The sequence below is a fragment of the Scyliorhinus torazame genome, chromosome 11 (genome assembly GCF_047496885.1).
Source record: "Scyliorhinus torazame isolate Kashiwa2021f chromosome 11, sScyTor2.1, whole genome shotgun sequence".
NCBI classification, from domain to species: domain Eukaryota; kingdom Metazoa; phylum Chordata; class Chondrichthyes; order Carcharhiniformes; family Scyliorhinidae; genus Scyliorhinus; species Scyliorhinus torazame.
Genome location: NC_092717.1, coordinates 210,859,730 through 210,886,106, shown reverse-complemented (window position 1 = coordinate 210,886,106; position 26,377 = coordinate 210,859,730). Strand labels below are relative to the sequence as shown.

Below are 26,377 nucleotides of genomic sequence, written 5' to 3'. Positions count from 1 at the left end.
GTGCCCCCTTAAGGAACTCCCTCTCCCCCGCAGCCTCAAGGCCCTCAAACGGTGCTTGGGGCTTTTCTCCTATTACGCCCAGTGGGTCCCCAAGAATGCGGACAAAGCCCGGCCACTCCTAAAGACCACCACTTTTCCCCTCTCGGCTGAGGCTCAATTGGCCTTTAACCGCATCAAGGCCGACATCATCAAGGCCGCCATGCACGCGGTGGACGAAACCATCCCTTTCCAGGTAGAGAGCGATGCATCAGACATCGCCCTGGCTGCTACCCTCAATCAAGGACGCAGACCAGTAGCGTTCTTCTCCCGAACCCTCACCGCCTCCGAGATTCGACACTCTGCAGTCGAAAAGGAGGCACAAGCCATTGTGGAGGCTGTGCGGTGCTGGAGACACTACCTCGCCGGTAGGAGGTTTACCGTCGTCACCGACCAACGGTCGGTCGCCTATATGTTCGATAACACGCAACGGGGCAAAATAAAAAACGATAAAATTTTGACGTGGAGGATCGAACTCTCCACCTACTCGTACGATATCAAGTATCGTCCAGGGGAGCTCAACGAGCCCCCAGATGCCCTGTCCCGCGGCACATGCGCCAACGCGCAGGAGGACCGCCTGCAAGCCATCCACAATGACCTCTGCCACCCGGGGGTTACCCGGCTCGTCCATTTCATCAAGTCCCGCAACCTACCTTACTCAACCAAGGAGGTCAAGGCCATGGTCAGGGCCTGCCAGGTCTGTGCGGAGTGCAAACCGCACTTCTATCAGCCAGACAAGGTTCGGCTCGTGAAGGCCTCGGGCCCCTTTGAGCGACTGAGCGTGGACTTCAAGGGGCTCCTCCCGTCCACCAACCGTTATGCCTATTTCCTCACCGTGATCGATGAGTTCTCCCGTTTCCCATTCGCCATTCCCTGCACCGACATGACCTCAGCCACGGTGATTAAGGCACTGCACAGCATCTTCACCCTGTTCGGTTTCCCTGCTTATATCCACAGTGACCGGGGTACATCGTTCATGAGCGATGAACTGCGTCAGTATCTGCTCAGCAAAGGCATCGCCTCGAGCAGAACGACCAGCTATAACCCACGGGGAAACGGGCAGGTGGAGAGGGAGAACGCGACCGTGTGGAAGGCTGTCCTTCTGGCCCTGCGGTCGAGAAATCTCCCAACCACCCGCTGGCAGGAGGTCCTACCCGATGCCCTACACTCCATTAGGTCACTCCTCTGCACGGCCACAAATGAGACCCCTCATGAGCGATTGTTTCTCTTCCCCAGGAAGTCTACCTCCGGGGTCTCGCTTCCACCTTGGCTGACGGCTCCGGGACCTGTTCTTCTCTGGAGGCACGCGAGGAGCCATAAAACGGACCCCCTAGTTGAAAAGGTCCGACTGCTCCACGCCAACCCCAGTTATGCTTACGTGGAGTACTCCGACGGCAGGCAAGATACGGTTTCCCTCCGGGATCTGGCACCCGCTGGATCCTCCACCACAGACGCCCCTTCCCGCGCCGCTCCCCTGCAGGACCCGTCGCCCCCTACAACACACCCCCTTCCGGCCCTACCACCCGTTGGTGAGCTCCTACCGTGCGCCCCCCCCTTTACACACCCCGCCGGCGCCGGCTCCGCTACCCCCGGCCCTGCCTAGTTCCTCTGCCCCGACCCGGACCGAAGCTCCGACCGCTGTGCTCCCGGATGTGCCCTCAACCGGGACGTCCGTGCCCGCCGCACCACCGCCCGAACTGAGGAGATCGAGGAGGACGATCCGGCTGCCGAGACGGATGGACCTATGATGGCACTTCACCCCCGCCGGACTCCTTTTTAAACAGGGGGTGAATGTGATGAACGGTTACTGCCTTATCATCATGTAAGGTGATGTCCCCTTTAAGACCAGGCTTGGAACCCTGGGGACTCTGCCTCTGGCTCCGCCCATTTGGGAGCGATACATAAAGGCCTGCCTCATGGTCTGTATAGCAGTCAGCTCTCATCCAAATCTGTAGCATAGTTATTAGCCTAATAAAGCTTTCTTTACAGTTTAATCTCTAAGCATCATTATTGAGGGTACCTCACTAAGGGCAATTTAGCATAGCCAATCCACCTAACCTGCACATCTTTGGACTGTGGAAGGAAACTGGAGCATCCGAAGGAAACCCACGCACACACGGGTTGAACGTGTAGACTCCACACTGACAGTGACCCAAACCGGGAATTGAAGCAACTGTGCTAACCACTGTGCTACCATGCACCACGGCAGCTTTAATGAGCAAACAATTGCAAGCCTGAGGTAGGCCTGAGCTTTGCCAACTTTGTCCTTTATTCTCCATCAAAGTGTCAAACTAAGGGCTCAAGAATTTATGAGATATTTTCCTACAATTCACCAAGGCTCAAGTGCGAGACCCAGGGTGGGATACTCTGGCCTCCAGCCGGGTATTTGCTGGCTGCGGGAAGTGGCGCGCCGTTCACTGGTGGTGGGATTCTCTGCTTTTGCAGAGGAGCGTGCTGCCGGCGGGGCCAGAGGATCATCCCACCAGTGAACGGCCGGTGAAATGCAGCCCACAGCTTTCTTTTTGATGCATGTGTGTGACTTGGATCTTGGAATACAGAGTAAGATTTCAGAATTTGCTGGAGACCAAACTTGAAGGAGGGGCAAACAGTGAAGATGATATGAATTGACTGCAACAGGACATAAATTGGCTCACGGAGCAGGCCGAAAAGTTGTAGATGGAATTTAGAGAAATGTCAGGTGATGCATTTTGGCAGCAGGGATAATGAGTAGCAATATAGATGTAAAGGTACAATTCTAAAGACTGTGTAGGAACAGAAGGACCTGGGCATCCAATATCTGGAACGATGAAGATGGCAGGATATATTGAGAGAGTGTTTGGCAAAATATATGGGATGTTGGGGTTCATGAATAGAGGTAATTAGGAAAGTTATGCTGAACCTTTAGAAGTTCTGATCAGGCCACAACTGGAATATTGTATTCAATTCTGGTCACCACACTTTAGGATGGATGAAATGGTGGAGAGGAGATTTAGCAGAATGGTTTCAGGGATGAAGAATTTAGCTATAAGCTTATTTTGAGAAGGATGGGGTTGTTCTCCTTGGAGTAAAGGAGATTGAGGAGAGTACAAGAAGTGTACAAGATTATGACAAATTTAGGGAAGGTGGTCAATGAAAACCATGTTCCCATTAAAAGTCTAAAGATGACCATGAAAAGATTGTCATAATAAACAAACTGGTTAACTAATGTCCTTTAGGGAAGGAAATCTGTTGTCCTTACCTGGTCTGGCCTACAGACCAACAGCATTGTAGCTGAAATGCCCTTGTTGCTAACTTTTGGTTGGTTCAATTGGCTCTGTTTTATAACCTTTGCTCTCGAGTCGCCAGGTATCTTTATGATACCGCCACGAGGTTCAAGTTCAAGTAATGATCAATAACTTAACACACCAGTTAGTAAGATTCGAATCAAAGCACATTTATTGTACGCAGTAAATCGCTACTCATGCATAAATTCTACTTCTAAGCTACTTCTACAACTAACAGGCCTATACTTAGCTTCGGACTGGCCCACCAGGTCAGGGGAACAAATGGCCTTTCATTCGGATTCTGAAACTGCGGGATTCAAAGCCGGTATGGACTGGTAGCACGGAGCGCCTATCTCGTAGCGAGCGTCGACTTGAGACTTACTTTAGTGATGCGGCAGCTTGGACAGTTCACTCTCAAGGGCTGGTTCGCGTTGCTGAGTGACCCTGTCAAGAAGAATGATTTGAACTTGGGGGCTTAACTTTATAGTCCCAAGGGGCTTCCCGCCTTTCGGGGCGGACCCTGTACCTGGTTCCAGGTGATTGGACTTCGTTCCAATCGCTTGGTTCGATTTCTCCAATACTGGAGCGGTTCCCTGATCGATGAGTGGTCTTGAGGTGTCCGATAACCTCTTTTGTGTTGGCTCATGCTGGTGCCGGGGAGTCTGGCTTCGCTTTGTTTGTCCCAAATGTTGTGATTGTTCCCTGGGATTGCTTATTAGTATGTAGATGGCTGCTACATTATTATGCAGATGGCTGCTTGTATCGATGCTGTCTGGGCTTTTGCAGAGTTTAATACACAGTAACTTGCACCTGCTGGTTTCTGCCTGTGTTGGCTGAATTTCCCCACAGCCTTTGCTGTTCTCCATTTTACATCGGGAGTTGGCCAACTCAGGTGGCTACACCCTCAGGGATGGGCAGTAAATACTGGCCCAGCCAGCGACGCCCACATCCCATGTTTAAAAAAAAGGCCATCATTTATCCTCAGGTGGCATAGAGAAAGTGATGGTAGGAGTTACCAGACTCCTAAATGACCCTCTTATGGACTGACCTCATTGACACTACACCCCTGTATGCTTCATCTAATGCCAGTGCTTATGTAGCTACATTGTATACCTTGTGTTGCCCTATTATGGATCTCCTTTTCTTTCCATTTACTTAATGATCTGTTGAGCTGCTCGCAGAAAACTACTTTTCACTGTACCTCGGTACACGTGACAATAAACACATCCAATCCAATCCACAATCCAATCTTCAGTCCATGTGGTAAAGGCATTCAGGAATTTGACCCAGCAATGATGAGGCAACAGTAAAGTATGTTCAAGTTGCTATGTTGTGTGACTGTGGCTACTAGAGCAGGACATAACCTACTGACCCTTCTACAACACTCAAGGACCTCAACATTTCCCAGCTTGTTTGATTGATTGATGTAGTGAGCACTGGTTTCCACAACCATTCCATTTCTTCACAAACACATTAAGCTTGTAACCAAGATATAATCTGCTATGTGCACTGCCCAAGGTTACTTTGACAATTCCACACCCTGTGGCTTCATCTGCCAAGTACAAAAATGGTGACAATGTCATGGGAACATTCTCAGCCTCAGGTCGCACACCAAATTGGATATAAAATATAAGCTGCAAGGGATTTACAGAGCTATGCGATTCCGTAACCAACAGACCAGGTCTAAACTCTGCAGTGCTGCCACATCCAGTGATGAATTGCGGTGGACAAGAGCCAACTCACTGGAGGAGGAGGCCCCACAAATATCCCCATCCTCAATTATGGGAGAGCCCAGTGCATTAGTGTAAAAGATAAGGCTGAAATGTTTGCTTCAGTCTTCAGCTAGAAGCGTTGGGTGGATGATCCATCTCAGCATCCTTCGGAGCTCCCTAGCATTCCAGATGCCTTCTTCAGATAATCCGATTCACTCCACGTGATATCAAGTTGTGGCTGAGGGCTCTGGCTACTGCAAAGGCTATGGGCCCTGACAATATTCCGGAAATAGTACTGAAGACTTGTGCTCCAGATTTGCTACGCCACTAGCTAAGCTGTTCCAGTACAGCTATAACACAGCTACCTGCTAATGCCCAGGTATGTCTTGTACACAAAAAGCAGGACAAATGCAACTCAATAATTACCGCCCCATCATTCTACTCTCAATTATCAGCAAAATGATGGAAGGGGCCATCAGCAGTATTATCAAGCAACACTTGCTTAGAAATAATCTGCTCATCGATGCTCAATTTAGATTCTGCCAGGGCCACTCAACTCCTGCCCTCATTACAGAATTATTTCAAACATGGACAAAAGAGCTGAAATTCAGAGATCAGGTGACAGTGACTACTCTTGACATCAAGATCACACTTGACCAAGTGAGGCATCAAGGAGCCCCAGCAAATGGGAATCATGGGGAAAACTCTCTGATGGTTGGATTCATACCTAGCACAAAGGAAGATGGTTCTAACTTTTGGAGATCAATTATCTCAGCTCCTGGACATCACTGCAGGAGTTCCTCAGGGTAGTGGCCTAGGCCCAAACAGCTTCAGCTGCTTCATCAATGACATTCCTTCCATCAAAAGGTCAGAAGTGGAGATGTTTGCTGATGGCTGCACAATGTTTTGCACGATGCACGACTCCTCTGATACTGAAGCAGTCCATGTCCAAATGCAGCAAGACCTGGACAGACTTGGGCTGCCAAGTGGCAAGTTACATTCATGCCAAACAAGTGCCAGGCAATAACCATCTTCAAAAGCAGAGAATCTAGCCATCGCCCCTTCACATTCAATGGCATTAGCATCGCTGAATCCCCCACTATCAAAATTCTGGGGATTTATTTGGATGAGCCATATAAATATTCTGGCTATGAGAGCAGGTCAGAGGCCAGGAATCTAGTAGTGAGTAACTCACCTCCTGACTCCCCAAAGCCTGTCCATAATCTACAAGGCACAAGTCAGGATTTTGATAGAATACTCTCCTCCTGTCTGGATATAAGCAACTCGAATAACATTTAAGAAGCGCAACATCATCCAGGACAAAGCAGCCCACTTGATTGACACCCCATCCACAAACGTTCACTCCTTCCACCACCATTGCAGCAGTGTGCACTGTCTCCAAGGTGCATTGCAGGAACTCACCAAGGCTCCGTCGATAGGCTCCTTCCAAACCCACGATTACTACCAACTAGGTCAAGGGCATCAGACACATAGAAACACTACCACCTAGAAGTTCCCCTTCAAGACACTCACCATCCTGACTTGGAAATATATTGCCGTTACTTTGCTTTTGCTTGGTCAAAGTCCACTGTGAGTGTACTCACACCACAGAGCTGCAGCAATTCAAGAACGAAGCCCACCACCACCTTCTCAAGAGAAATTAGGGAGGGCAGTACTTGTTGGGCGAGCCAACAAAGCCCACATCCTTTGAATGAATGAAAATAAATCACAGTTTTATAGGACAATGTAAATCCAACATCATGACAATGTCAATATTCTAGAATCCCCTACCTAACTTCATTGTGAGAGTATCATTGCCTCATGGACTCTCCTAGTTCAAGAAGAAGGCATGCCAAAGGTTGAGCAATAAATGCAAATTTGTCCCTGTTGTCCACATTCCAGTTCAAAATATAAAAAGACCACCTGCCTCGCTGAAGGAGGGGGGTATTTTACTCTTTGAAGGAAGATGAAGTATTTCCCTCACAAACCTCCTCAACCTCTTTGAAGTCATGACAATCTAAATGATTGTGGAACTCTCTGACCAAAAGGTATTTGATAATATTCCACACAAAAAATACCTATCGTTTAAGCTTAAAATTCTAACGTTTCAGTGTTAGCTTGGTACTGGATAAGAACATGCCTGAAGGGTGGTTAACAACAGGTGCGGGTCAGAGGTGTTTGTCAGAGAGCGGATGCAAAGATTTCTGAGGGGGATGTCCTCTGCACATCTAACAAGCCTTTGTGTTGAAACTATGACTGGTTCTCATTTACATCCATTAGATTCAGGAACAGTGCAAATGATTCATAACAGCAAAGTACAAGGGCAGTGAAATGAAAGCTGGCAGTTTAAAAACTGCACAAGGAGTTGGACAAAATGTCCATGAACCTCATAGTTGATGCTATCTTACATAACTATGCCTGCAGCACTGACTCATTTGAGGTGTCTGGGGTCAGGATGAAGGTTTGTTATTTGTGTGGGACTGGTAGGCACATCTCCTGTGGCAACCTAGTCAAATGTCTGGTGCTGCTATCATTGCCTGGAAAGTACTTTGGGAGTTTGTGGTGATCCACTGTAATAGGAGATGTAAGGCAGGACCTGCACTACAGGTTCGCCGGTAGCTCCTGCCGGCTGGCTCCGCCTACGGAGAACTGTATAAATATGCATGACCTCCAGTGCCCTGCCATTTCGCCAGCTGCAGCAGGAGGCCACACATCTGTCTGTAATAAAGCCACAGTTGTACCCAACTTTAGTCTTTGTGCAATTGATCGTGCATCAATTTATTAGTCAGATCGGCCACAGAATAGATATCCGAATGAAGCCCGATCACCTGCAGCTGGATTCGCACTCGCCCGATGCCAGGAAAGACTTTACTCACTGGCTAGCATGTTTCGAGGCTTACATCAATGCGGCGGACCCCGCGCCAACGGAGGCTCAGAAGATAAACGTCCTGTACTCCAGACTGAGCTCCAGCGTGTTCCCGTTGATCCAAGACGCCACAACTTACACAAAATCAATAGAACTCCTCAAAGAACACTACGTGCAGAAGGCGAACACGCTCTACGCCAGGCATGTACTTGCCACCCGCTCGCAAATACCTGGTGAGTCCATCGAAGACTTCTGGCGGGTCCTAATTCCACTTGTCCGGGACTGTGACTGTCAGGCCGTCACGGCCGCCGAACACGCAAATCTCCTCATGCACGATGCCTTCGTGACGAGGATTGCGTTGGACCGCATCCGAGAACGATTGCTGGAAGGGGCCACGCTCAAACTGGCGGAGACGAAAACCTTGGTGCTCTCCATGATGGTTGCATCCCGTAACGTACAATTGTACCTCTCCCGCCGCACTGCCCACCCTTCTACCCCTTCCTACCCCTCCTGGACCCCACCGCCGACCTCCTCAGCCGGGGTCCTGCCTTTGCAATACGCCTGCAACGCATGCCAATCCGCGTACCCCGGGGGTCCCCGCTGCTTCTTCCGCAGTCAGCAGAAGCACCCCCGCCAACACTGCCCGGCCAGCACTGCAGTTTATAAAGCCTGCAGTAAAAAGGGCCACTTCGCGGCTGTGTGGCAGGCCCGCGCAGTCACTGCGATCGTGCCCGCTATCGCCCCCTCCCCCACGCCAGATGCACAATAGGAGCCGCCATCTTTTCCTTCCGGGTCCATGTGCGACCAATGGGCGCCGCCATCTTGTCCCCCTTCGGCCACGTGCGCCCCATGGGTGCCGCCATCTTGTCCTGACCCTGCAATGTGCGCACCATGGGTGCCGCCATCTTGCCCTGACCCCGCAATGTGCACACCATGGGCGCCGCCATCTTGTTCCTCACAGGGTCCCCGGACATCCCGACATCGGAACTGCACCCGCTCGCCACCCAAAGCATCCGATGGCTACCCGCAGCTTGCTTCGATGACGCTGGACCAATCTCGCCCGCACAACCTGGCCACCGCGTCTACGACGGTTAAAATCAACGGCCACGCGACCTCGTGCCTGCTGGACTCTGGGAGCACCGAAAGCTTCATTCACCCAGATACGGTCAGGTGCTGCTCCCTCGCGGTCCACCCTGCCAATCAAAGGATCTCCCTAGCCTCTGGATCCCACTCCATCCCGATCCGAGGCTTTTGTACAGTCACCTTCACGGTCCAGGGCGTAGAATTTAATAACTTCCGCCTCCATGTCCTTCCTAATCTCTGCGCTGCACTCCTGTTGGGCCTGGACTTCCAGTGCAACCTCCAGAACCTCACCCTCAAATCCGGCGGGCCCTTACCCCCCCCCTTACCGTTTGCAGCTTCACGATCCTCAAGGTCGATCCCCCCTCCCTTTTTGCCAATCTAACTGCGGATTGCAAGCCCGTTGCCACTAGGAGCAGATGGTACAGCACCCATCATCAGGTCCGAAGTCCAGCGGCTGCTTAAGGAGGGTATTATCGAGGCCAGAAATAGCCCCTGGAGAGCCCAAGTGGTAGTGGTTAAAACTGGGGAGAAACACAGGATGATCATGCACTACAGCCAGACCATCAATCGGTACACGCAACTCGACACGTACCCCCTCCCACGCTGAGGTACCCTCAATAATGACACTTTGAGATTAAACTGTAAAGAAGGCTTTATTAGACTAATAACTATCCTACAGCTAGAGACGAGAGCTGACTGTTACAGACCATGAGGCAGCCTTTATGCATGGCTCCCAGATGGGCGGAGCCAGAGGCGGAGTCCCCAGGGTTCCAAGACCGATCTTAAAGGGGACATCACCTTACGTGATGATAAGGCAGTAACCGTTCATCACACACGCATATCTGACATGGTCAATCAGATTGCGCAGTACCAGGTCTTCTCAACAATTGACCTGAAATCTGCCTACCACCAGCTCCCCATCCGGAAGTCGGACCGGCCATACACTGCCTTCGAGGCAGACGGTCGCCTCTACCACTTCCTTAGGGTCCCTTTCGGTGTCACAAATGGGGTCTCGGTCTTCAAAAGAGAGATGGACCGAATGGTCGACCAGTACGGTTTGCAGGCCACCTTTCCGTACTTAGATAATGTCACCATCTGCGGCCATGACCAGCAGGATCACGATGCCAACCTCGATAAATTCCTCCGCACCGCCACTCTTCGCAACCTGACCTACAACAAAGAGAAGTGTGTGTTCAGCACGACCCGGTTAGCCATTCTCGGCTATATAGTCCAAAACGGACTTCTCGGGCCCGACCCCGACCGCATGCGCCCCCTCATGGAACTTCCCCTCCCCCACTGCCCCAAGGCCCTCAAACGCTGCCTGGGGTTCTTTTTCTACATTGCTCAGTGGGTCCCAAACTATGCGGAGAAGGCCCGCCCACTCATCCAGTCCACCCAATTCCCCCTTGCGGCCGAGGCACAACACGCTTTCGCCCGCATCAGAGCAGACATCGCCAAGGCCGGGATGCGCGCAGTGGACGAGTCACTGCCTTTCCAAGTAGAAAGCGACGCTTCAGACGTCGCCCTTGCCGCCACTCTAAACCAGGCAGGCAGATCCGTGGCATTCTTTCCCGCACCTTTCATGCCTCTGAAATTCGACACTCATCCGTCGAAAAGGAGGCCCAAGCTATCGTTGAAGCTGTGCGGCATTGGAGGCATTACCTGGCCGGTAAGAGATTCACTCTCCTTACGGACCAACGGTCGGTAGCCTTCATGTTCAATAACACACGGCGGGGCAAGATCAAAAATGATAAAATCTTGCGGTGGAGAATCGAGCTCTCCACCTATAATTACGAGATCTTGTATCGCCCCGGTAAACTCAACGAGCCCCCAGACGCCCTCTCCTGAGGTACATGTGCCAGCGCACAAGTGGACCAACTCCGGGCCCTACACGATAGCCTTTGTCACCCGGAGGTCACTCGATTGTACCATCTGGTCAAAGCTCGCAATCTGCCCTACTCCGTCGAGGAAGTAAGGACAGTCACCAGGGACTGCCAGGTCTGTGCGGAGTGCAAGCCGCACTTCTACCGGCCGGACCGTGGGCGCCTGGTGAAGGCTTCCCGCCCCTTTGAATGCCTCAGCGTGGATTTCAAAGGGTCCCTCCCCTCCACCGACCAGAACACGTACATTCTCAGTGTGGTCGATGAGTACTCCAGATTCCCCTTCGCCATCCCATGCCCCGATATGACGTCTGCCACCGTCATCAAGGCCCTCAGCACCATCTTCGCTCTGTTCGGTTTCCCCATCTACATCCACAGTGACAGGGGATCCTCATTCATGAGCGATGAGCTGCGTCAGTTCCTGCTCAGCAGGGGTATAGCCTCCAGCAGGACGACCAGCTACAACCCCCGGGGAAACGGGCAAGTAGAACAGGAGAATGGGACGGTTTGGAGGGCCATCCAGCTGGCCCTACGGTCCAGGAACCTCCCAGCCTCTCGCTGGCAGGAGGTCCTCTCTGACGCTCTGCATTCCATCCGGTCACTATTATGCACCGCCACTAATAGCACACCCCATGAACGTGTTTTTACCTTTCTCAGGAAGTACACATCCGGGGTGTCGCTCCCGACTTGGCTCGCTGCTCCAGGACCGGTCCTTCTCCGTTGGCACGTCCGACTCCACAAGGCAGACCCCTTGGTGGACAGGGTTCACCTGCTCCACGCCAACCCTCAATATGCCTACGTTGAGTTGCCCGATGGCCGCCAAGATACTGTCTCACTCAGGGACCTGGCACCGTCAGGTTCCACTCCAACACACCCCTCCACCAAAGCGCCCCCCCCACCGCGCCGCCAATATTGACCCCACCAGACCACCCCCCCCTCCCCTTTTCCACACAAGAGGACGAAGAGGACTTCGGCACGCTCCCGGAGTTCTCCAATGCCTGGCCAGCATCAGCACCGCCACCACCGCCATCGGTACCACCTCCACCATCGCCAGCACCGACTTCGCCGCCACTGTTACGCCGCTCCCAACGAAGCACCAAAGCACCGGACCGGCTGAACCTTTGACGGACTCCGAACCGTCAACATGGACTTTTCTTTCCCTTCCACTGTACATAATTGCACTATTTGTATATTGTTTCACATCACCCCCGCCGGACTCATTTTTAACAGGGGGTGAATGTGGTGAACCACTGTAATAGGAGATGTAAGGTAGGACCTGCACTGCAGGTTCGCCAGTAGCTCCTGCCAGCTGGCTCCGCCCACGGAGAACTGTATAAATATGTATGACCTCCAGTGCCGTCCATTTCGCCAGCTGCAGCAGGAGGCCACACATCTGACTGTAATAAAGTCACCTGTGTCTTTATGCAATTGATCGTGCATCAGAGGTTATGGCAATGTGAAAGTTGTTATATAAATACAATGGACATCTATTATATCTACACTGCCTGAGGGAGCCTTGCACCCACCTGGAGGTGTACATTGCACTGCCAGATTATTCCTTGTAGCCCCTGTGGCACACTCTTAACACCGCGGGTTAACCGGTGGAGTGGAGTAGACTAAATGGGGACCAGAAGATTCTGCTGCCGACCAATGGTGGGCTGCCTCCCGCCGCTGAGAAACATGCCTTGGGGAAGCCAATGAATCTTACCCAGCGTTTTGAGTCAATATGACCCTTCTACAGAACTGAAGCGGGATAGAAATGTAATGAATTTTACAGTTGGAGAGGCAGGTGAAGGACGTGGGACACAATAGAAATACAGGGATAGGCCAAAGCAAAGAAGAAATTTACAAAGTTGTCATGGACATAAGACAACGGGGTGTGTTAATGGTACCAGTAAGGACTGTGTCGTGCTTTTTGGTGGCAAGCTGTACTATTTCCTTTGTCAAAAGTCAGAAGGGAGAGGTTATTGTTAGGGGAAGATGATGGGGTGGGAAGAAAGAAGCCCAAAGTTACACCATCCACAACATGTTCATTGTGCCATGTAGCAAAATGAGAGTGAGCTGGAAGTTGGGAGAGGACATAAGCCACAATCATCCCATCATCTTCTGATAGTTCTCGATGCTGGATGCCATGGGTTTTGTTGCAGCCGGCCACATGATGCTGAGAACTATCACCTCCCTGAGACTCAAAAGATGCAGTCATCCTTGTCCACCACTGGTTCTGCTTTGCTCCTTTCTATTGTGTGCTACCTTGTCCTGCAAGAGAGATTGTGCATTGCTGTTTTTGGTTGATGTGCCTCCCTCAAGCTATGCATAGGCAACTTGAGTTGGAGCTAGCAGTGTTGGCAGCCGTCAGAGGGTTAGGTGGGCGACCGAGATGATGGGGATGAGTCTTAGGTGCTAAGAAGTGAATGATGGCTGTGGGGAGCATTGAGCAGCGTGAAACATTGGCAGTGCAGTGGGTAGAAGATGGCATGTGATGATCCATTCATTGACCTTAACAATCGTCTGAGATTATTAGGAACTGCTGCCAAAGCCTTGGATCCAGGGATTAATCTCTTTTTCTCGTGTTCATGTTCTTCTCAGGGTGGTCCTTAACAGCCACCTGACTCCCTGCAGGATGCTACGATACCCGGGCCAGACCCCGATTTATATTAGGTCATCCAGACAAGACCCCAACGATTGTTTGATTTATTGACTGTGAGGAAAGGATACTTCACTGCAGGAGGGATTCAACTGACAATTAGGGATCTTTTATTGTAAAACAAACTTTCTTACTCACACAGGATTAACCCCAATAACATCCAAAGAAAAAACAGCTTTTCAATTAATAGTTAAACAGTTCTTCCCAAAAAATGAAGAAAGGTCTTTGAGCTTGCTTTCCAATCGACTTCTAAACTTTTAATCAAGCAAAATCCACACACACAGGTCAAATGCCACTTACTGATACAGTTAAGGCTCAGTGGCTTACGGATTTATTCACAAAGTCCTTGGGAAAGAGGCTTTTAGAGGTCTGTCTGAGAAACACACCTACTTAACTCTGAATCCAGAGCAGAACTTCAAAAATTAAACAAAAACAACAGGCCCAGCCCCTCCCGTGAGTGACATCACAGCCTGACTAGCTGTTAACCCCATATTCACAGCTTTAGCAGACATATTGGGCGAGATCCTCCCAATGGGTGGCTAAGTGCCGACGCCGAAGTAAAAACGGGAGTGTATTACTCCGGCGTTGGTGCCCGTTCCGGGACCCCATTCTGCGGCCCACAGGAGGCCAGGACGGCGCTGTAGCAGCCTACGCCGCTCCAGCTGCCGATCCCGGCCTGAACTCGGCGCCGTGGGGTCCACGCATGCGCAGTTGGTCGGGCGCCAACTAGCGCATGCGCGGTGGCCTCCTTCCTCGCGGCGGCCCCGGCGCCAAATGGCGCAGGGCTACAGGAACTGGCGTGGAGGAAAGGAAGACGGAGGACAGAGAGGCCAGCCCACCAATCGGTGGGCCCCGATCGTGGGCCAGGCCACTACGGAGCCCCCCCCGTCCCCGGGGTAGGATCCCCGCACTCCCCCCCCCCCCCAGGCCGCCCCCAGACCCCTCAACGATGAGGTCCCGCCGGCTCAGAGGATGTTAGAACGGCGCTGGTGGGACTTGGCTTTTTGTTGACGTGTGCTCGCCCCATTCGGGCCGGAGAATTGATGCACCGGCCGGTGCCAGCCCCGGCAGGAGAGTCGCCGCATACCCCACCGGCGCCTCACTGACCACGCCGGCGCCACTGCGGAGAATTGCGTCCCGGCGTCGGGGCGGCCTGGCACGATTCACGTGGCGCTGCGCCGATTCTCTGACCCAGCGGGGGGTCGGCGAATTCCACCCGAGACTTTAGCCTAACCTGGATACCTTAACCTTAGTTCTTTTACTAACATTACTGCAGGAGACACATACAATATATATATAAATGTCCTACATTCATCACAAGAAGCATGATAACTCTCTGACCCACCGCGACCACTAATGCCTCCAGCATCCTTCTGGAACCCTATCAATCCCTTAGATCGCATTTTGCCTGTTTTTAATTCATAGAATCATAGAATCATAGAATTTACAGTGCAGAAGAAGGCTATTTGGCCAGTCGAGTCTGCACCGACTCTGTTAAAGAGCACCTCCACTCTATCCCCGTAACCCAGTAACCCCACCTAACCTTTTTAGACACTAAGAGCAATTTAGCATGGCCAATCCACCTAACCTGCACATCTTTGGACTGCGGGAGGAAACTGGAACACCCGGAGGAAACCCACAGAGACACAGGGAGAAGGTGCAGACTCCACACAGACAGAGACCCAAGCTGGGAATCAAACCTGGGACCCTGGAGCTGTGAAGCAACTGTACTAACCACTGTGCTACCATGCCCCCTTTTAAGGTACTTTTCCCTTTAGGAGGGATAGTCTGCACCAACAACACTCATCCACTACAGAGGCAGCCAGCAGTGCAGCAAATGCTTAGTCCCCAAGCTACTATCATGGTAATTAATTCTGAGCACAAAATATATGGGCTGCTCACTTACAGTGGAAACAATTTTCCACACAACCAGTGTATTCAACCTCTGATCCACATTGGACTTCAGTTACTGATTGTCATCAACTCAAAGAAGAAGCAGTGGAACCTGTGAAAAGCCAATTGGATGGAATACCGTCAGATATTGGAAACAAGTATTAAAATGGCACCATACTGAAATATCGCCATAGAGCTGGCATTCATGTGCCTCTACAGAGCCATCTACAAAGCAGCCAACAGACCATTTTAAGGAGATACTGCCGTGCGTACATACCGTGCCTGGAAACAAGGTCTGTATCACTGCTCCAATGATGTGAGTCTTCCCGGTGACCCAGATGTAGCTAACCATCTGACTGAACCCCTGGATGGTGCTCACAGGTCCAGGTGGGAAGAGGCACCAAGAACCTGGACTTCACAATTCAAATCGGAAATGTTGGAGAGCTGCCTTGGAGCAGCCCAGCAATCATTAACACCAAGTCACCCATCTGTAAATGCCAATCGGGTAGCTAGCCACCTCATTCACATGGACAAGGCACCACTGGGAATATGAAGAAGCAAATCTGGAGAAAGTGGAGATCCTTCCATAGGAAGCACAATTCCAGAGCTGAACCCTCCACTGCCCTGGAGTTAAACAAAGTACTGTAAGCCATTAATCTGGGCACTGCTGTTGGTTCGAACAACATTCTCTCTGAGTTCCTAAAACACTTTGGCCACAGGCCTCCTCCTGGTTAACCCTATTTGTCTCAAGGTTAAAGGGTAATAAGCGGGTTTAAACATACGGGGTAGTGTGAGGGAAAGCATACTGCTGTTGGGCTGAGGAGGTCCGTGACTAAGGGCAAAATTCTGATGCACATTGTAAGTCATTGGCCTCCAAAACCAGGCAAATACGCCAAATTACCATGTTGCCAGCTAATATCCCTGCTATCAGTTTGCCTCAAGGTAGTAGGTAGTAGAGCACCTAATCTTACAGGCAGATAAGCAAGAAGTGGACTACCAAGTGACGACCAAGTAATCTTTTGACAAGGAAGACGTACATGTGATCAGGTTAATCACCTTCATTGAAAATGGCTTTCAAAGGAACCTCAAAACATGAGTAATTTTTCTTAATCTCAATACAGCATACAATAATCTGTACACTGGCATTTTTGTGAAAGAATTATGATTACCCTCTTTCTGGGTGACTGAAATTATTGAACTGATACTCTGGGACAAATATTTCAGGGTGCATTTGGATGTCAAGACAATGCCCAGGGAAATGGATGAATGGGTGACGTCAGGAGTTTGTCATAATGCCAACCCTATTCAATTTGCATCACAACTATCTATCCCCAATCCAGCCCTGGACATTTCTCTGTGCAGGTGAAATCTGCTATGGCATACAGGTTCAGACTTCCCCAGAACTGGGGGACACACTGAACAATAATATTGCAAAACTGGCCAACTACTGAGAAACACGGTGCCCATAACGAGCACCAGTAAAACAGTCTCTATGCAGGAAAGCAAGGGTAGATGGCATTTGTAATTTGCATTTTACAAATTTGTATTAGTAAACTTTGGCAATAAGGTATAGTTTTAAATGTGTTTAATTTAATGTTTCTGTGCCTGGAAGGGTAAAACCTCTAGTTAGGTTCATGCTGGACAAAGGTATTTGTATTTGTGGGGGTTGGTTTTGTGGGTTTAAACCCACCATGCTGAGGAGCTATGGAGGAAAATTGACAGGAGAAAACATCCATCAGAAACCATTCTCCGTTCGTAGTCCCCACTTTTTGGCTATCTGGCTTTGATCGACCAAGCAACTTGTAACCGGTTTCGGGACTGGCCAAGGCCTCTATGCAGCCAGCCAGCATCAGTGGGGTCACCAAGACCATCCAGATTGCAGCTGTGGTGCATTCAAAACAATGATTTACATTGTCAAAGGGTGGCTGCTGACTAAATGTGAATGCGGGCTATCTAGCCACTGATGTGGCTCTTGTTTCGCTCTGTGTCTATGCACATACTAATTAAATAAAAGTGACAACAAGTCATGTGGACATAAAACCACCAGACACAGCCTGAAAATTGGGGTAAACATTTTTAAATTTAACTTGCTACAATTTAAAATAAAAATCTTGTTGCTACTCTTTAGGTAACTTTGGTTTGCCTTGCATGAAAGTAATTGGTATCAATCCTACAAATTTGAACAAAAAAATCTTTCATGAATTAATACATTTTAGCAAAGTGTTTGTCCAACGAGTTAGCACTATGCATAAACAGTATGAAGTTTTGTAATCATTATTTTTGTTGCACAGCCACCTATGTTCAGGAAAATAAAGAACGTACGTTTCCTTAAAAGTCAGATGTAGAAAATTGAATAAAGTGGGCCATTGCTTTGACCTCATTCTGGGAATAATCACACTATTAAGACCAGCTTTATTATAAAAAACAACGTTTCTTTTAATAATCATATTCCTCTTTCTCCCTTTATAATCAACTGCTTGCGCAAATTATGGAAAATATTTTATCATAAACATTATTCATCTGTGCATTTGAAGACAGTGAGGCTTTTGTTCCTTAAATGAAAAGCACCAAGGATAAGTAATGGCCTTGAAAACCTGTGATGAATGCAGGAATACCCGATACATTGCATGATATGTATTTGCTGCAGTAATTGTTAAAAGCCTGGGTTAGTGTGTATGACTGCTGCAATAGTGTTTTCAAAAATCCTGGTTTGTAAGACAGCTAGGTTTTTGAGAGACAGAGATGCAATTAAAGAAACGTAAAAGTTTGGGCCAATGAATTTTTGTTTCTATTTTTTGTTCCCCGTGGAGTATTTAATTAGAGCTGTTGTGTTTCAGATTGCTAAGATGATGTAACTAATGGGAGCAGCTAGAGTCCCAGGTATTTTAGCAGAGATTGTTCAGTTGGTTCTAGGAAGTCAAAACCATGAAGACAATTTCTGAAGTCTTCAGCTAGAGATCCTGCATTGTTCTGACAGGATTCTTGTCTATCTCTTGACACAGTATCATAGACCATCTCTTAAGAGCGTATTCCTAGACCTGCTAACTGTATTTAAAAGTGAATTGAGTACTGAGAGGGATCTGTTGTTTGAATGGAAGTAAATATATCAGTTAAGGGTTATTGCATCACTGTATTGATTAACATGGTTTAAGGGGTAATTGTAAGCTATTTTTTGTGTGAGGTTAAAGATATTTTAATACTGTGTTAGTAATAAAGTTTGTTTTGATATACAATATCCCTATTTTGCATGAAACCATCCTGGAACAAGGTATCCTTTCCCCACAGACGTACAAAATTAAAATGAAATATTGGCGTTTCTGTCTAGCATCCGAGCCGCTTTTGGGGTCTGGTCTGGTGTTGTAATAGTTCTCAGTTGATTTTCTCTGCAACATGACACCATGTATTCTGCATACTTGGCTGTTAATTTTGCTTTCCTGAATCAACTATTGATATAATAAGAAGACAAGTGTATGGCAGAGCTCCATCTTCGACTTTTACAGTGAGGCTGTTTATTCAGATCCAACATCCATTTGCAGCTTATTCAGATATGAGAACATAATGTAGATAGGATATATATGGTAACATTCATGAGGCAGGTGGTACATTTCAGATTGGGTTTAAGGATGAGAAGAGGTCATTCAGTTCCTCCAGCCAGCACTGCAAATGAAGGTCCTCTCTTAGATCCAGAGTTGTTTATTTCTCATTTCCTTCATTGTACTGTGCCAACTCAACACCATCGACAAAATGCATTGAGAGAATTCTTCAAATCAATCTTCATAAAAGAAGATGGTGGACAATTTTTTGAGCCAGTTATTTTGGCTCCAAAATCTACAACATATGTGGAGGTCAATAAAACATCTGTTATGAAGAAACTGAAAGAATTAAGTGCCGAGAGGCCATCTGTGTATAGTATAAATTTGTATAAATGTTCCATTTGCTTAATTTTGCTTTACAAAACTTAATTTCTATTGACCTTACACAGTCAAAGGTTTAGGAGTGAATTCTCCATTGCCCGATCGGGCAGAGAATGGGGTATCGGCCGCAAAAAGGGATCGGCGCCAAATATCAAACCCATTTTGATGCTCCGGTCACCCGCATGAGAGAAGTACATGCCCCGTGCCTGTGGGAGGATGTAAAGCGGTGATTTGCATCCATTCCCATCTGATTAACAGGCTGGAAACCCGAGTCTCCACCCCACCCATTATGCACCAACACCCACACGGGAAATCCTCCAGGCAGGATTTGGTGCATGTTTGCAGAAGTGCGGCTCTAATGCCCTGGATCCTGTGGTTGGTCAAGGGGGTTAGTGCATAACTGCGGTGTCCCATAAAGTCTAAGAGAATGCCCCCTCCCTCTGCACAACCCAAATCCTGCCTGCCCTCTCATCACCCCCCATCAGACCCTCATCAGAACCCCCCCCCCCCCGCAACAGAGACCCCAACAGAGACCCTCATCAGTCACCCCTGCCTGAAAGCTGAAGGGCAGTCCAGACAGTTCCGTGAAAAATCACTGCATTTTCACTTACCCTTCCCTGACATCTGCTGCCTCAGACAAAAGTGTTTAATGCAGCAGCTGTTAGACGTTTCAGGGGCTTCCACCAAAGCCAAGTACACTTTGAAGGTCTTCAAATCCCTTGACAGCCTTTGAAATGCAAATCTTCCTTTCATCTTCACACAGCAATACATTGTATTAGCCAGTGATTGACTGTTTATTACTCCAGAGCCGGCTGCTTGGTGGATTGTTGATCTATATTTCCCTTCACACTGGAATACATCTCAAGTACCCGACTGTATTGCTCACCACAAGGTTTATGAACACTCTTGCTATGGTTGGCATTTCCTCACCACATTAAAAGCAGCTAAGTGCTTTCTCTGTTGGGGGTTTCTGGTGGGGGGCTGATGGGGGGGTTTGATGGGAGGACTGGGGGCATTGGTGGGAGCAGTCATGTCACTCTCATGCATGCATGTTGTTGGAGGGAGGTGACCTGTTATTGGTTGGTCGGAATGGGGGGGGGGGGAGTGGATGCCCCTACTTGGCACCAGGGGGAGGAATACATTGTTGGGCGGGGGATTGGGGAATGCCCATCACTGGACATCAGTGTCTGGCTGCCCACTCGCGATGGTGGCCCGATACCATGATAAAGAAAAGTTAATCACACCTGGACGCTGCTCCAGCAGCGATTCTCCGCTGGGGGGAGCACGTAGGGCTGGATTCTCCGATTTTGCAATGCTCCGCCCGGTGGGGGGCTAGCAGTTGCGGTACGCAAACCCCCGGCTTTACCTGCAGATACGGACGGAGAATGGCCGGATCCGTGCCCGTGCGTGCACACAGCAACGACCTGCGGCAGATGTGCCGGACAACATGGCTCCGGCCATGCGCAGGCATGGCCTGCCAGATAATGCCCCCCTGTAACCTGCCTCACCACCCCCCAGACCACCCTCCATCAGCCTCCCCATCCCCCGACGAAACACCCCCTGCCAGCGGAATGGCTCCGCCCCCGACTGGTGGCGCTGACACAGTCCACAGCTGACACGCGAGGTCGCCGAAAACTGAGAGGACATGTGACCGACGCTGTCGGGAAGTCGGCCCATTTGGGCTGGACCATCGGGGGAGGGCGACATCGGGTGACATCCAGAGGTCGTCCCTGCGGTGTGCGGCGTACTCAGCGATTTTGCCTTCTTTGAGGGTGCGGAGCATCTGAAAAATGGGGCCGCCCCCAATTTTGGCTTAATAATGGATTCTCCAGCCGATCGCCGAACCATCCTTACTCTCCAGAACGGAGAATCCAGCTCTTGTTTCTATTTGCGTAATCTTTGGTATACAACAGACAATATCTGTAGACATTTTAGTGAAGAGGGAAATTCAGAATGGAGAGCAGACCTGATGCCGAACCTTGAAGGGTGAGGTTAGGAATGGCAACTGATGGTTTCTTTGAAAATACTTCTAAAGTTGAGGCAATCAGGAGAGACAGAGAATGAGCTGAGGTATTGAGGGCTTTACCACCACTGGTGATGGAGGAGAGGAGACGCGCAATAGTTAGATGGGATGGGGCATGTGGCTGAAGAAGGTTGCAGTGATATGATGGGGCCAAGCCATTAATGAACTTGAACCTACAGAAAATGTTAACTTAGTTCTCCGAGATACCTAAATCGTTGCCATAGCGATGCTGCCATTAAAATGGCATTGTGGTATTTTCTAATTCATGCTAATCAAGCACACTCATATAGGAACATGTGGCACAAGAAATTGCCAGCCAGAAAAGAAAGTTACTCCTTTCATACAGCATCCAAGATGAATTTTGTCATGATATTCAAACACACACATCATGATAGACACACCAACAGACAAATCAGAACACACAACACCACAACCAATGACAGAAAGATATAAAAGCACAGACACAACCCCCGGTGGTCAGTATTAGCTGCAGAGGAGAACCAGGACACATCTATTGCCAAACACACTCAGGGAGACAGCACGTGCAGAGTATCCAGAACGAACTGTATTATAAGAGTTATAATAAAATAGAGTTGTACCACATACAACTGTGTTGGCTCATCTGTGCACCAGAGCACCCAACACCACATGGTACAGGAGTGGATCGATACCTGCCGGCATACCTCAGTGTACACAGACAACCAGCAGTGCCCAGGCATGATGTACGAGCTCCCGGTTCCGCAGGCGCTCCAGTGCCACGGCAACCTCCGCGAAAACTGGCGGCAATTCCGGCAAATGTTCGAATTGTTCCTGGTGGCAGCTGAACTCAAAGACCTGGATGATAGGGAAAAAATTGAATTTCTCCTCACCATCGCCGGTGCAAGGGCAAGAGAAATATTCAGAAGGTTCAGGTTCTTCAGGAGGCAGCAAAGGTACGATTACCAGGCAGTCCTGGGCAAATTCTCCAAGTACTGTGAAGAAAACGCAATCCAATCGGCACATAAAGGTAAGAAAAGCTGCAGTACTCACCTCGTGGCTGGGATCCCGGAGCCCGAATTCCCAGAGGCCGAAATCCCGGGCCTGAGAGAAGGCTGGGTCGAGGTCGGCGGCCATCTTGCTAAAGGTATAACGCTAGCACAGTTGCGCGAGAAGTGCGCAGAACCGGAAGTTTCGTTTGCGCATGCGCGAGATGCTGCGCATGCGCAGTCAAGAAAACGGCCATCGGTAAAGGAACAGCGATCTGAGCATGCGCAGTCGCTTCCTACGTGCTACATACCGAGCGTCAGGATGTCAGAGGCCCCAGACTGCACCAATTTAAAAAGGAAATGTCCCAAATCCAATTTAAAAGGGAAACGTCCCAAATCAAAAAAACAAAAATCTGTTAAAGCTGTAAAACAACCTTCCCTCACCTGGAATGACAGCACAGTGCCGCAAATTGACCCAGGAGATGAATTTGACCTCCGAAGAACCCTCCGACAAGCAGTTACCTACGCACAAGCCGATGATTCCGACCTTGAATACTTCGATGACGATCTTTACAGTGTTTCCGGACCTCGCGAGCCCAATGATAGCTCCGTGGTCCTATATGACTATGACTCGGACGAACCTTTCGTGTTGCACATTGGCGGCCCCCACATTGAATCCGACGCAAATGCGGATTCATTTTTCGGATTTGAGGATCTTCAATCCAGCAGATATGACGTTCCAACTTATCAGTACCGGATGATGCTGCAGCCTGACATTAACAGACAGGGAGCGGTGCAAGCACACGGAGAGTGCCCTGCTGCCACACAGAGCGTGGTCCACGTCCCGCTCAACGTTCCCGACTCTATGAAAGAAGACATGCAAGACTCCAGAGTGCAGTCCTCGCATGAACCAGAAGTCACTCCAGTGTCACAAGCTTCCACAGCAAGCTCGTGGACAGACTCCACAATTGCAGAAATGCAAGACTCCAGAGCGCAGTCCTTGCACGAACAAGAAGTGACTCCAGTGTCACAAGCCTCCACAGAGAGCTCGTGGACAGCCTCCACGATAGAAGCAACGCAAGACTCCAGAGCGCAGTCCTTGCACGAACAAGAAGTGACTCCAGTGTCACAAGCCTCCACAGAGAGCTCGTGGACAGCCTCCACGATAGAAGCAACGCAAGACTCCAGAGCGCAGTCCTTGCATGAACAAGAAGTGACTCCAGTGTCACAAGCCTCCACAGAGAGCTCGTGGACGAACTCCACGATGGAAGGAACGCAAGACTCCAGAGCGCAGTCCTTGCAGGAACAAGACCATGAGGGTCTAGCAACCTCTCCTGACCAACCAGCGGCAGACGATGCAAGTCTGCCATGCTCACGTGAACAGCAAGAAGGCTATAACAGCCTACCATGCTCCACTACACAGCAGCATGAACATGACGGTCTCTCATGCTACAATGAAGGGCACAGCGCTGAAGACTGTTCAAGCCCAACTGAAGACAAGCCAAAGGAATCGCCTCGTCCAAGCCCGAAGAAAAAAGGTTTATGCGCTGACCTTCAGGATCATTATAGCCGAACAGAGATTAATAATGCTGCACGGCCACAGAAGGATGCTGAGGATTTGCTAACAAAATTAATTGAATGTTTAACTTGCAAGGAGCAGACAGAGAATTGCCAGTGTTTTAGTACGGATCGAAAAAATGGACAAGACATTGATCCTCAGGTAATGGAAATAACACAACCTGAATCATATCTACAGCAGGGACAAATGTCTCCCTTCAACACAACGCCGCAAAATCCCAACTTCGGAGACCAGCAGTTAGTCAGTAATGACTCTTCAAACCTTGAGGGGAACATTAATTGCATTGAACCTATACACACTCCACTGATTATTGAGCAGAACATTGGAGCAAGAATCCTGAGGACACCGACATCGAGTAGCCAGATAACGAATTTAAAACCCACAGCAGTGTCAAGTGAACCAAGTGTGCTTTCCACTAATGGTGAAGATGCAGATAAGGTCGACCCGATTATCCATTGTACCACACTAACCCCAGTGATTAAGCAGTTATGTATGGGGAGTATAAGGTGGGCAATTGAGAACAGTAAAAGAGAGACTGTGACCATGCCAGTCCCAGCAAAATCAGACCCAGAGACCATGAAGGCATGTACATTAGACAAAGATACACATGAGGCACCTGAGAAGAAAAGTGAAACGGAATGTTCTTTGGAAAATAGTACAATGTCGATAGAAACATTGGATCCTATATTCGAGACCATACCTATGGGAGAATTTGGGGGTAATAAACAAGGTTGTGCAATGTCTGGGGGAAGATTTAAAATTCCAAAGAAGAAAAGCCCAAATGAAGGACAACGGCAAGACAATGACAGTCCACCGACATGGTGTGCACCACCAGATGAAAACTCTGACAATTTACCCAACCCTAGTGAACAGCAAGCTGCTAATGAGGATCTATCCACGGGATGTGAGACGAGTGACGACAGCATCCCACTTCCCATGCAAAAGGTGCAAGGTGACAGACCTCGCCTAGTGCGTACCGAGGCACTCGACGATCACGGTGGGACCACTGACGACTGCGGTGGCAGCGCACCGCTTCCACCCTCGATGGCTCGACCCTCTCCACTGGTTGGTGCATTCCTGCATGTTCCGACTCCAGAAGTTCAGCTTCAGGGAATCTCGGCTGCCTCCAGTGAACCTGTTGGGACTCCGGACGGGGGGCATCGACGGAAGGCAGACCGGACTCCAGATGGGGAGCAGCCAAGCGCCGACTCTGATTCGCGCACGCCAGACCTTGCTCCGGACGGGCGGTGTCGCGGCCTCGGTGATGGCACGCTCAGGGTGACGGCGGATGCCACGGCGACAGGGAATGGATCGCGTGGCAGTCCCACTGGGTCGGCAGTGGCAACCAGCACCGGCGGTCCAAGATGGACACACCAATTCGCGCCATCGCCAGACGTTGATGCGAGCAACAATTCTCTCTCCAAGGCGACATGCTTCGACGTTTCTCTGCGGAGTCGCCCTTCCGGCACAGCAGGTGGCCGGAACCAGCGTACACGGTCTCGGCCAACTTCCACATCTGGCACAGTCATCGCCTTGCATGATATTAGTGATGGTGCTACTTCGATGGCAACGACCCATCGGCTACAAGATGCCGTCCACCACAAACATAAAAAGAAAAAGACTCCACCTTGTTCCTGGCATGCAGGGCGGATGGATTGGTGCGTAGGCGCAATCAGCGAGCTTTGCGCCGCCTTCCACGCTCGCAACTGAACCGTACGCACACGCCGGATCCTCCACTGGTTCCCAAGGATGACTTCGTGGAGATGCCACGGATCATGCCCCTTCCATCGCCACCAGAACCAAATCTCCACAGCTGAACCGGCTTGAGGACCAGCCCATTCTTGAGGCGGTCACCCATTAGACTGGACTTATAACGTTGTTCATACGTTCAAAAAGTCAAACACTTCTGTATTATAACCTGTTGTTGTTTATTGTTCCAGATATCGTCTGACCAGACCAATGTTCAAGTTTTTTTTTTTCTCTCGCATCCAAGTTTTGTTATGGTACAACCTTGTTAGTGTGACGCACCCGACATCGCCCCATGTAAATAGTTACGTCATATACACACACTCTTCGATGCACTCACGACACAATTATATTTATAACCACGTAGGCACATATCTTTGTAAAAAGGGGGGATGTCATGATATTCAAACACACACATCATGATAGACACACCAACAGACAAATCAGAACACACAACACCACAACCAATGACAGAAAGATATAAAAGCACAGACACGACCCCCGGTGGTCAGTATTAGCTGCAGAGGAGAACCAGGACACATCTATTGCCAAACACACTCAGGGAGACAGCACGTGCAGAGTATCCAGAACGAACTGTATTATAAGAGTTATAATAAAATAGAGTTGTACCACATACAACTGTGTTGGCTCATCTGTGCACCAGAGCACCCAACACCACAAATTTGATCTTGTTATTTTGGTCCTGAAGGAAAGTTCCGAATAAGTATTGCTTAATCCCCAGTGATAGTCAAGCAAAACTGCAGAATGGAAAA

At 49.5% G+C, this 26,377-nt stretch overlaps 1 protein-coding gene across 12 annotated transcripts in view; it reads left to right on the top strand.

The window, feature by feature from the left end:
* The window catches only part of adgrb1a (adhesion G protein-coupled receptor B1a), an 888,347-nt gene that overhangs the window by 179,685 nt on the left and 682,285 nt on the right, over positions 1-26,377 (top strand). The gene's annotated exons all lie outside the window — the stretch shown is intronic.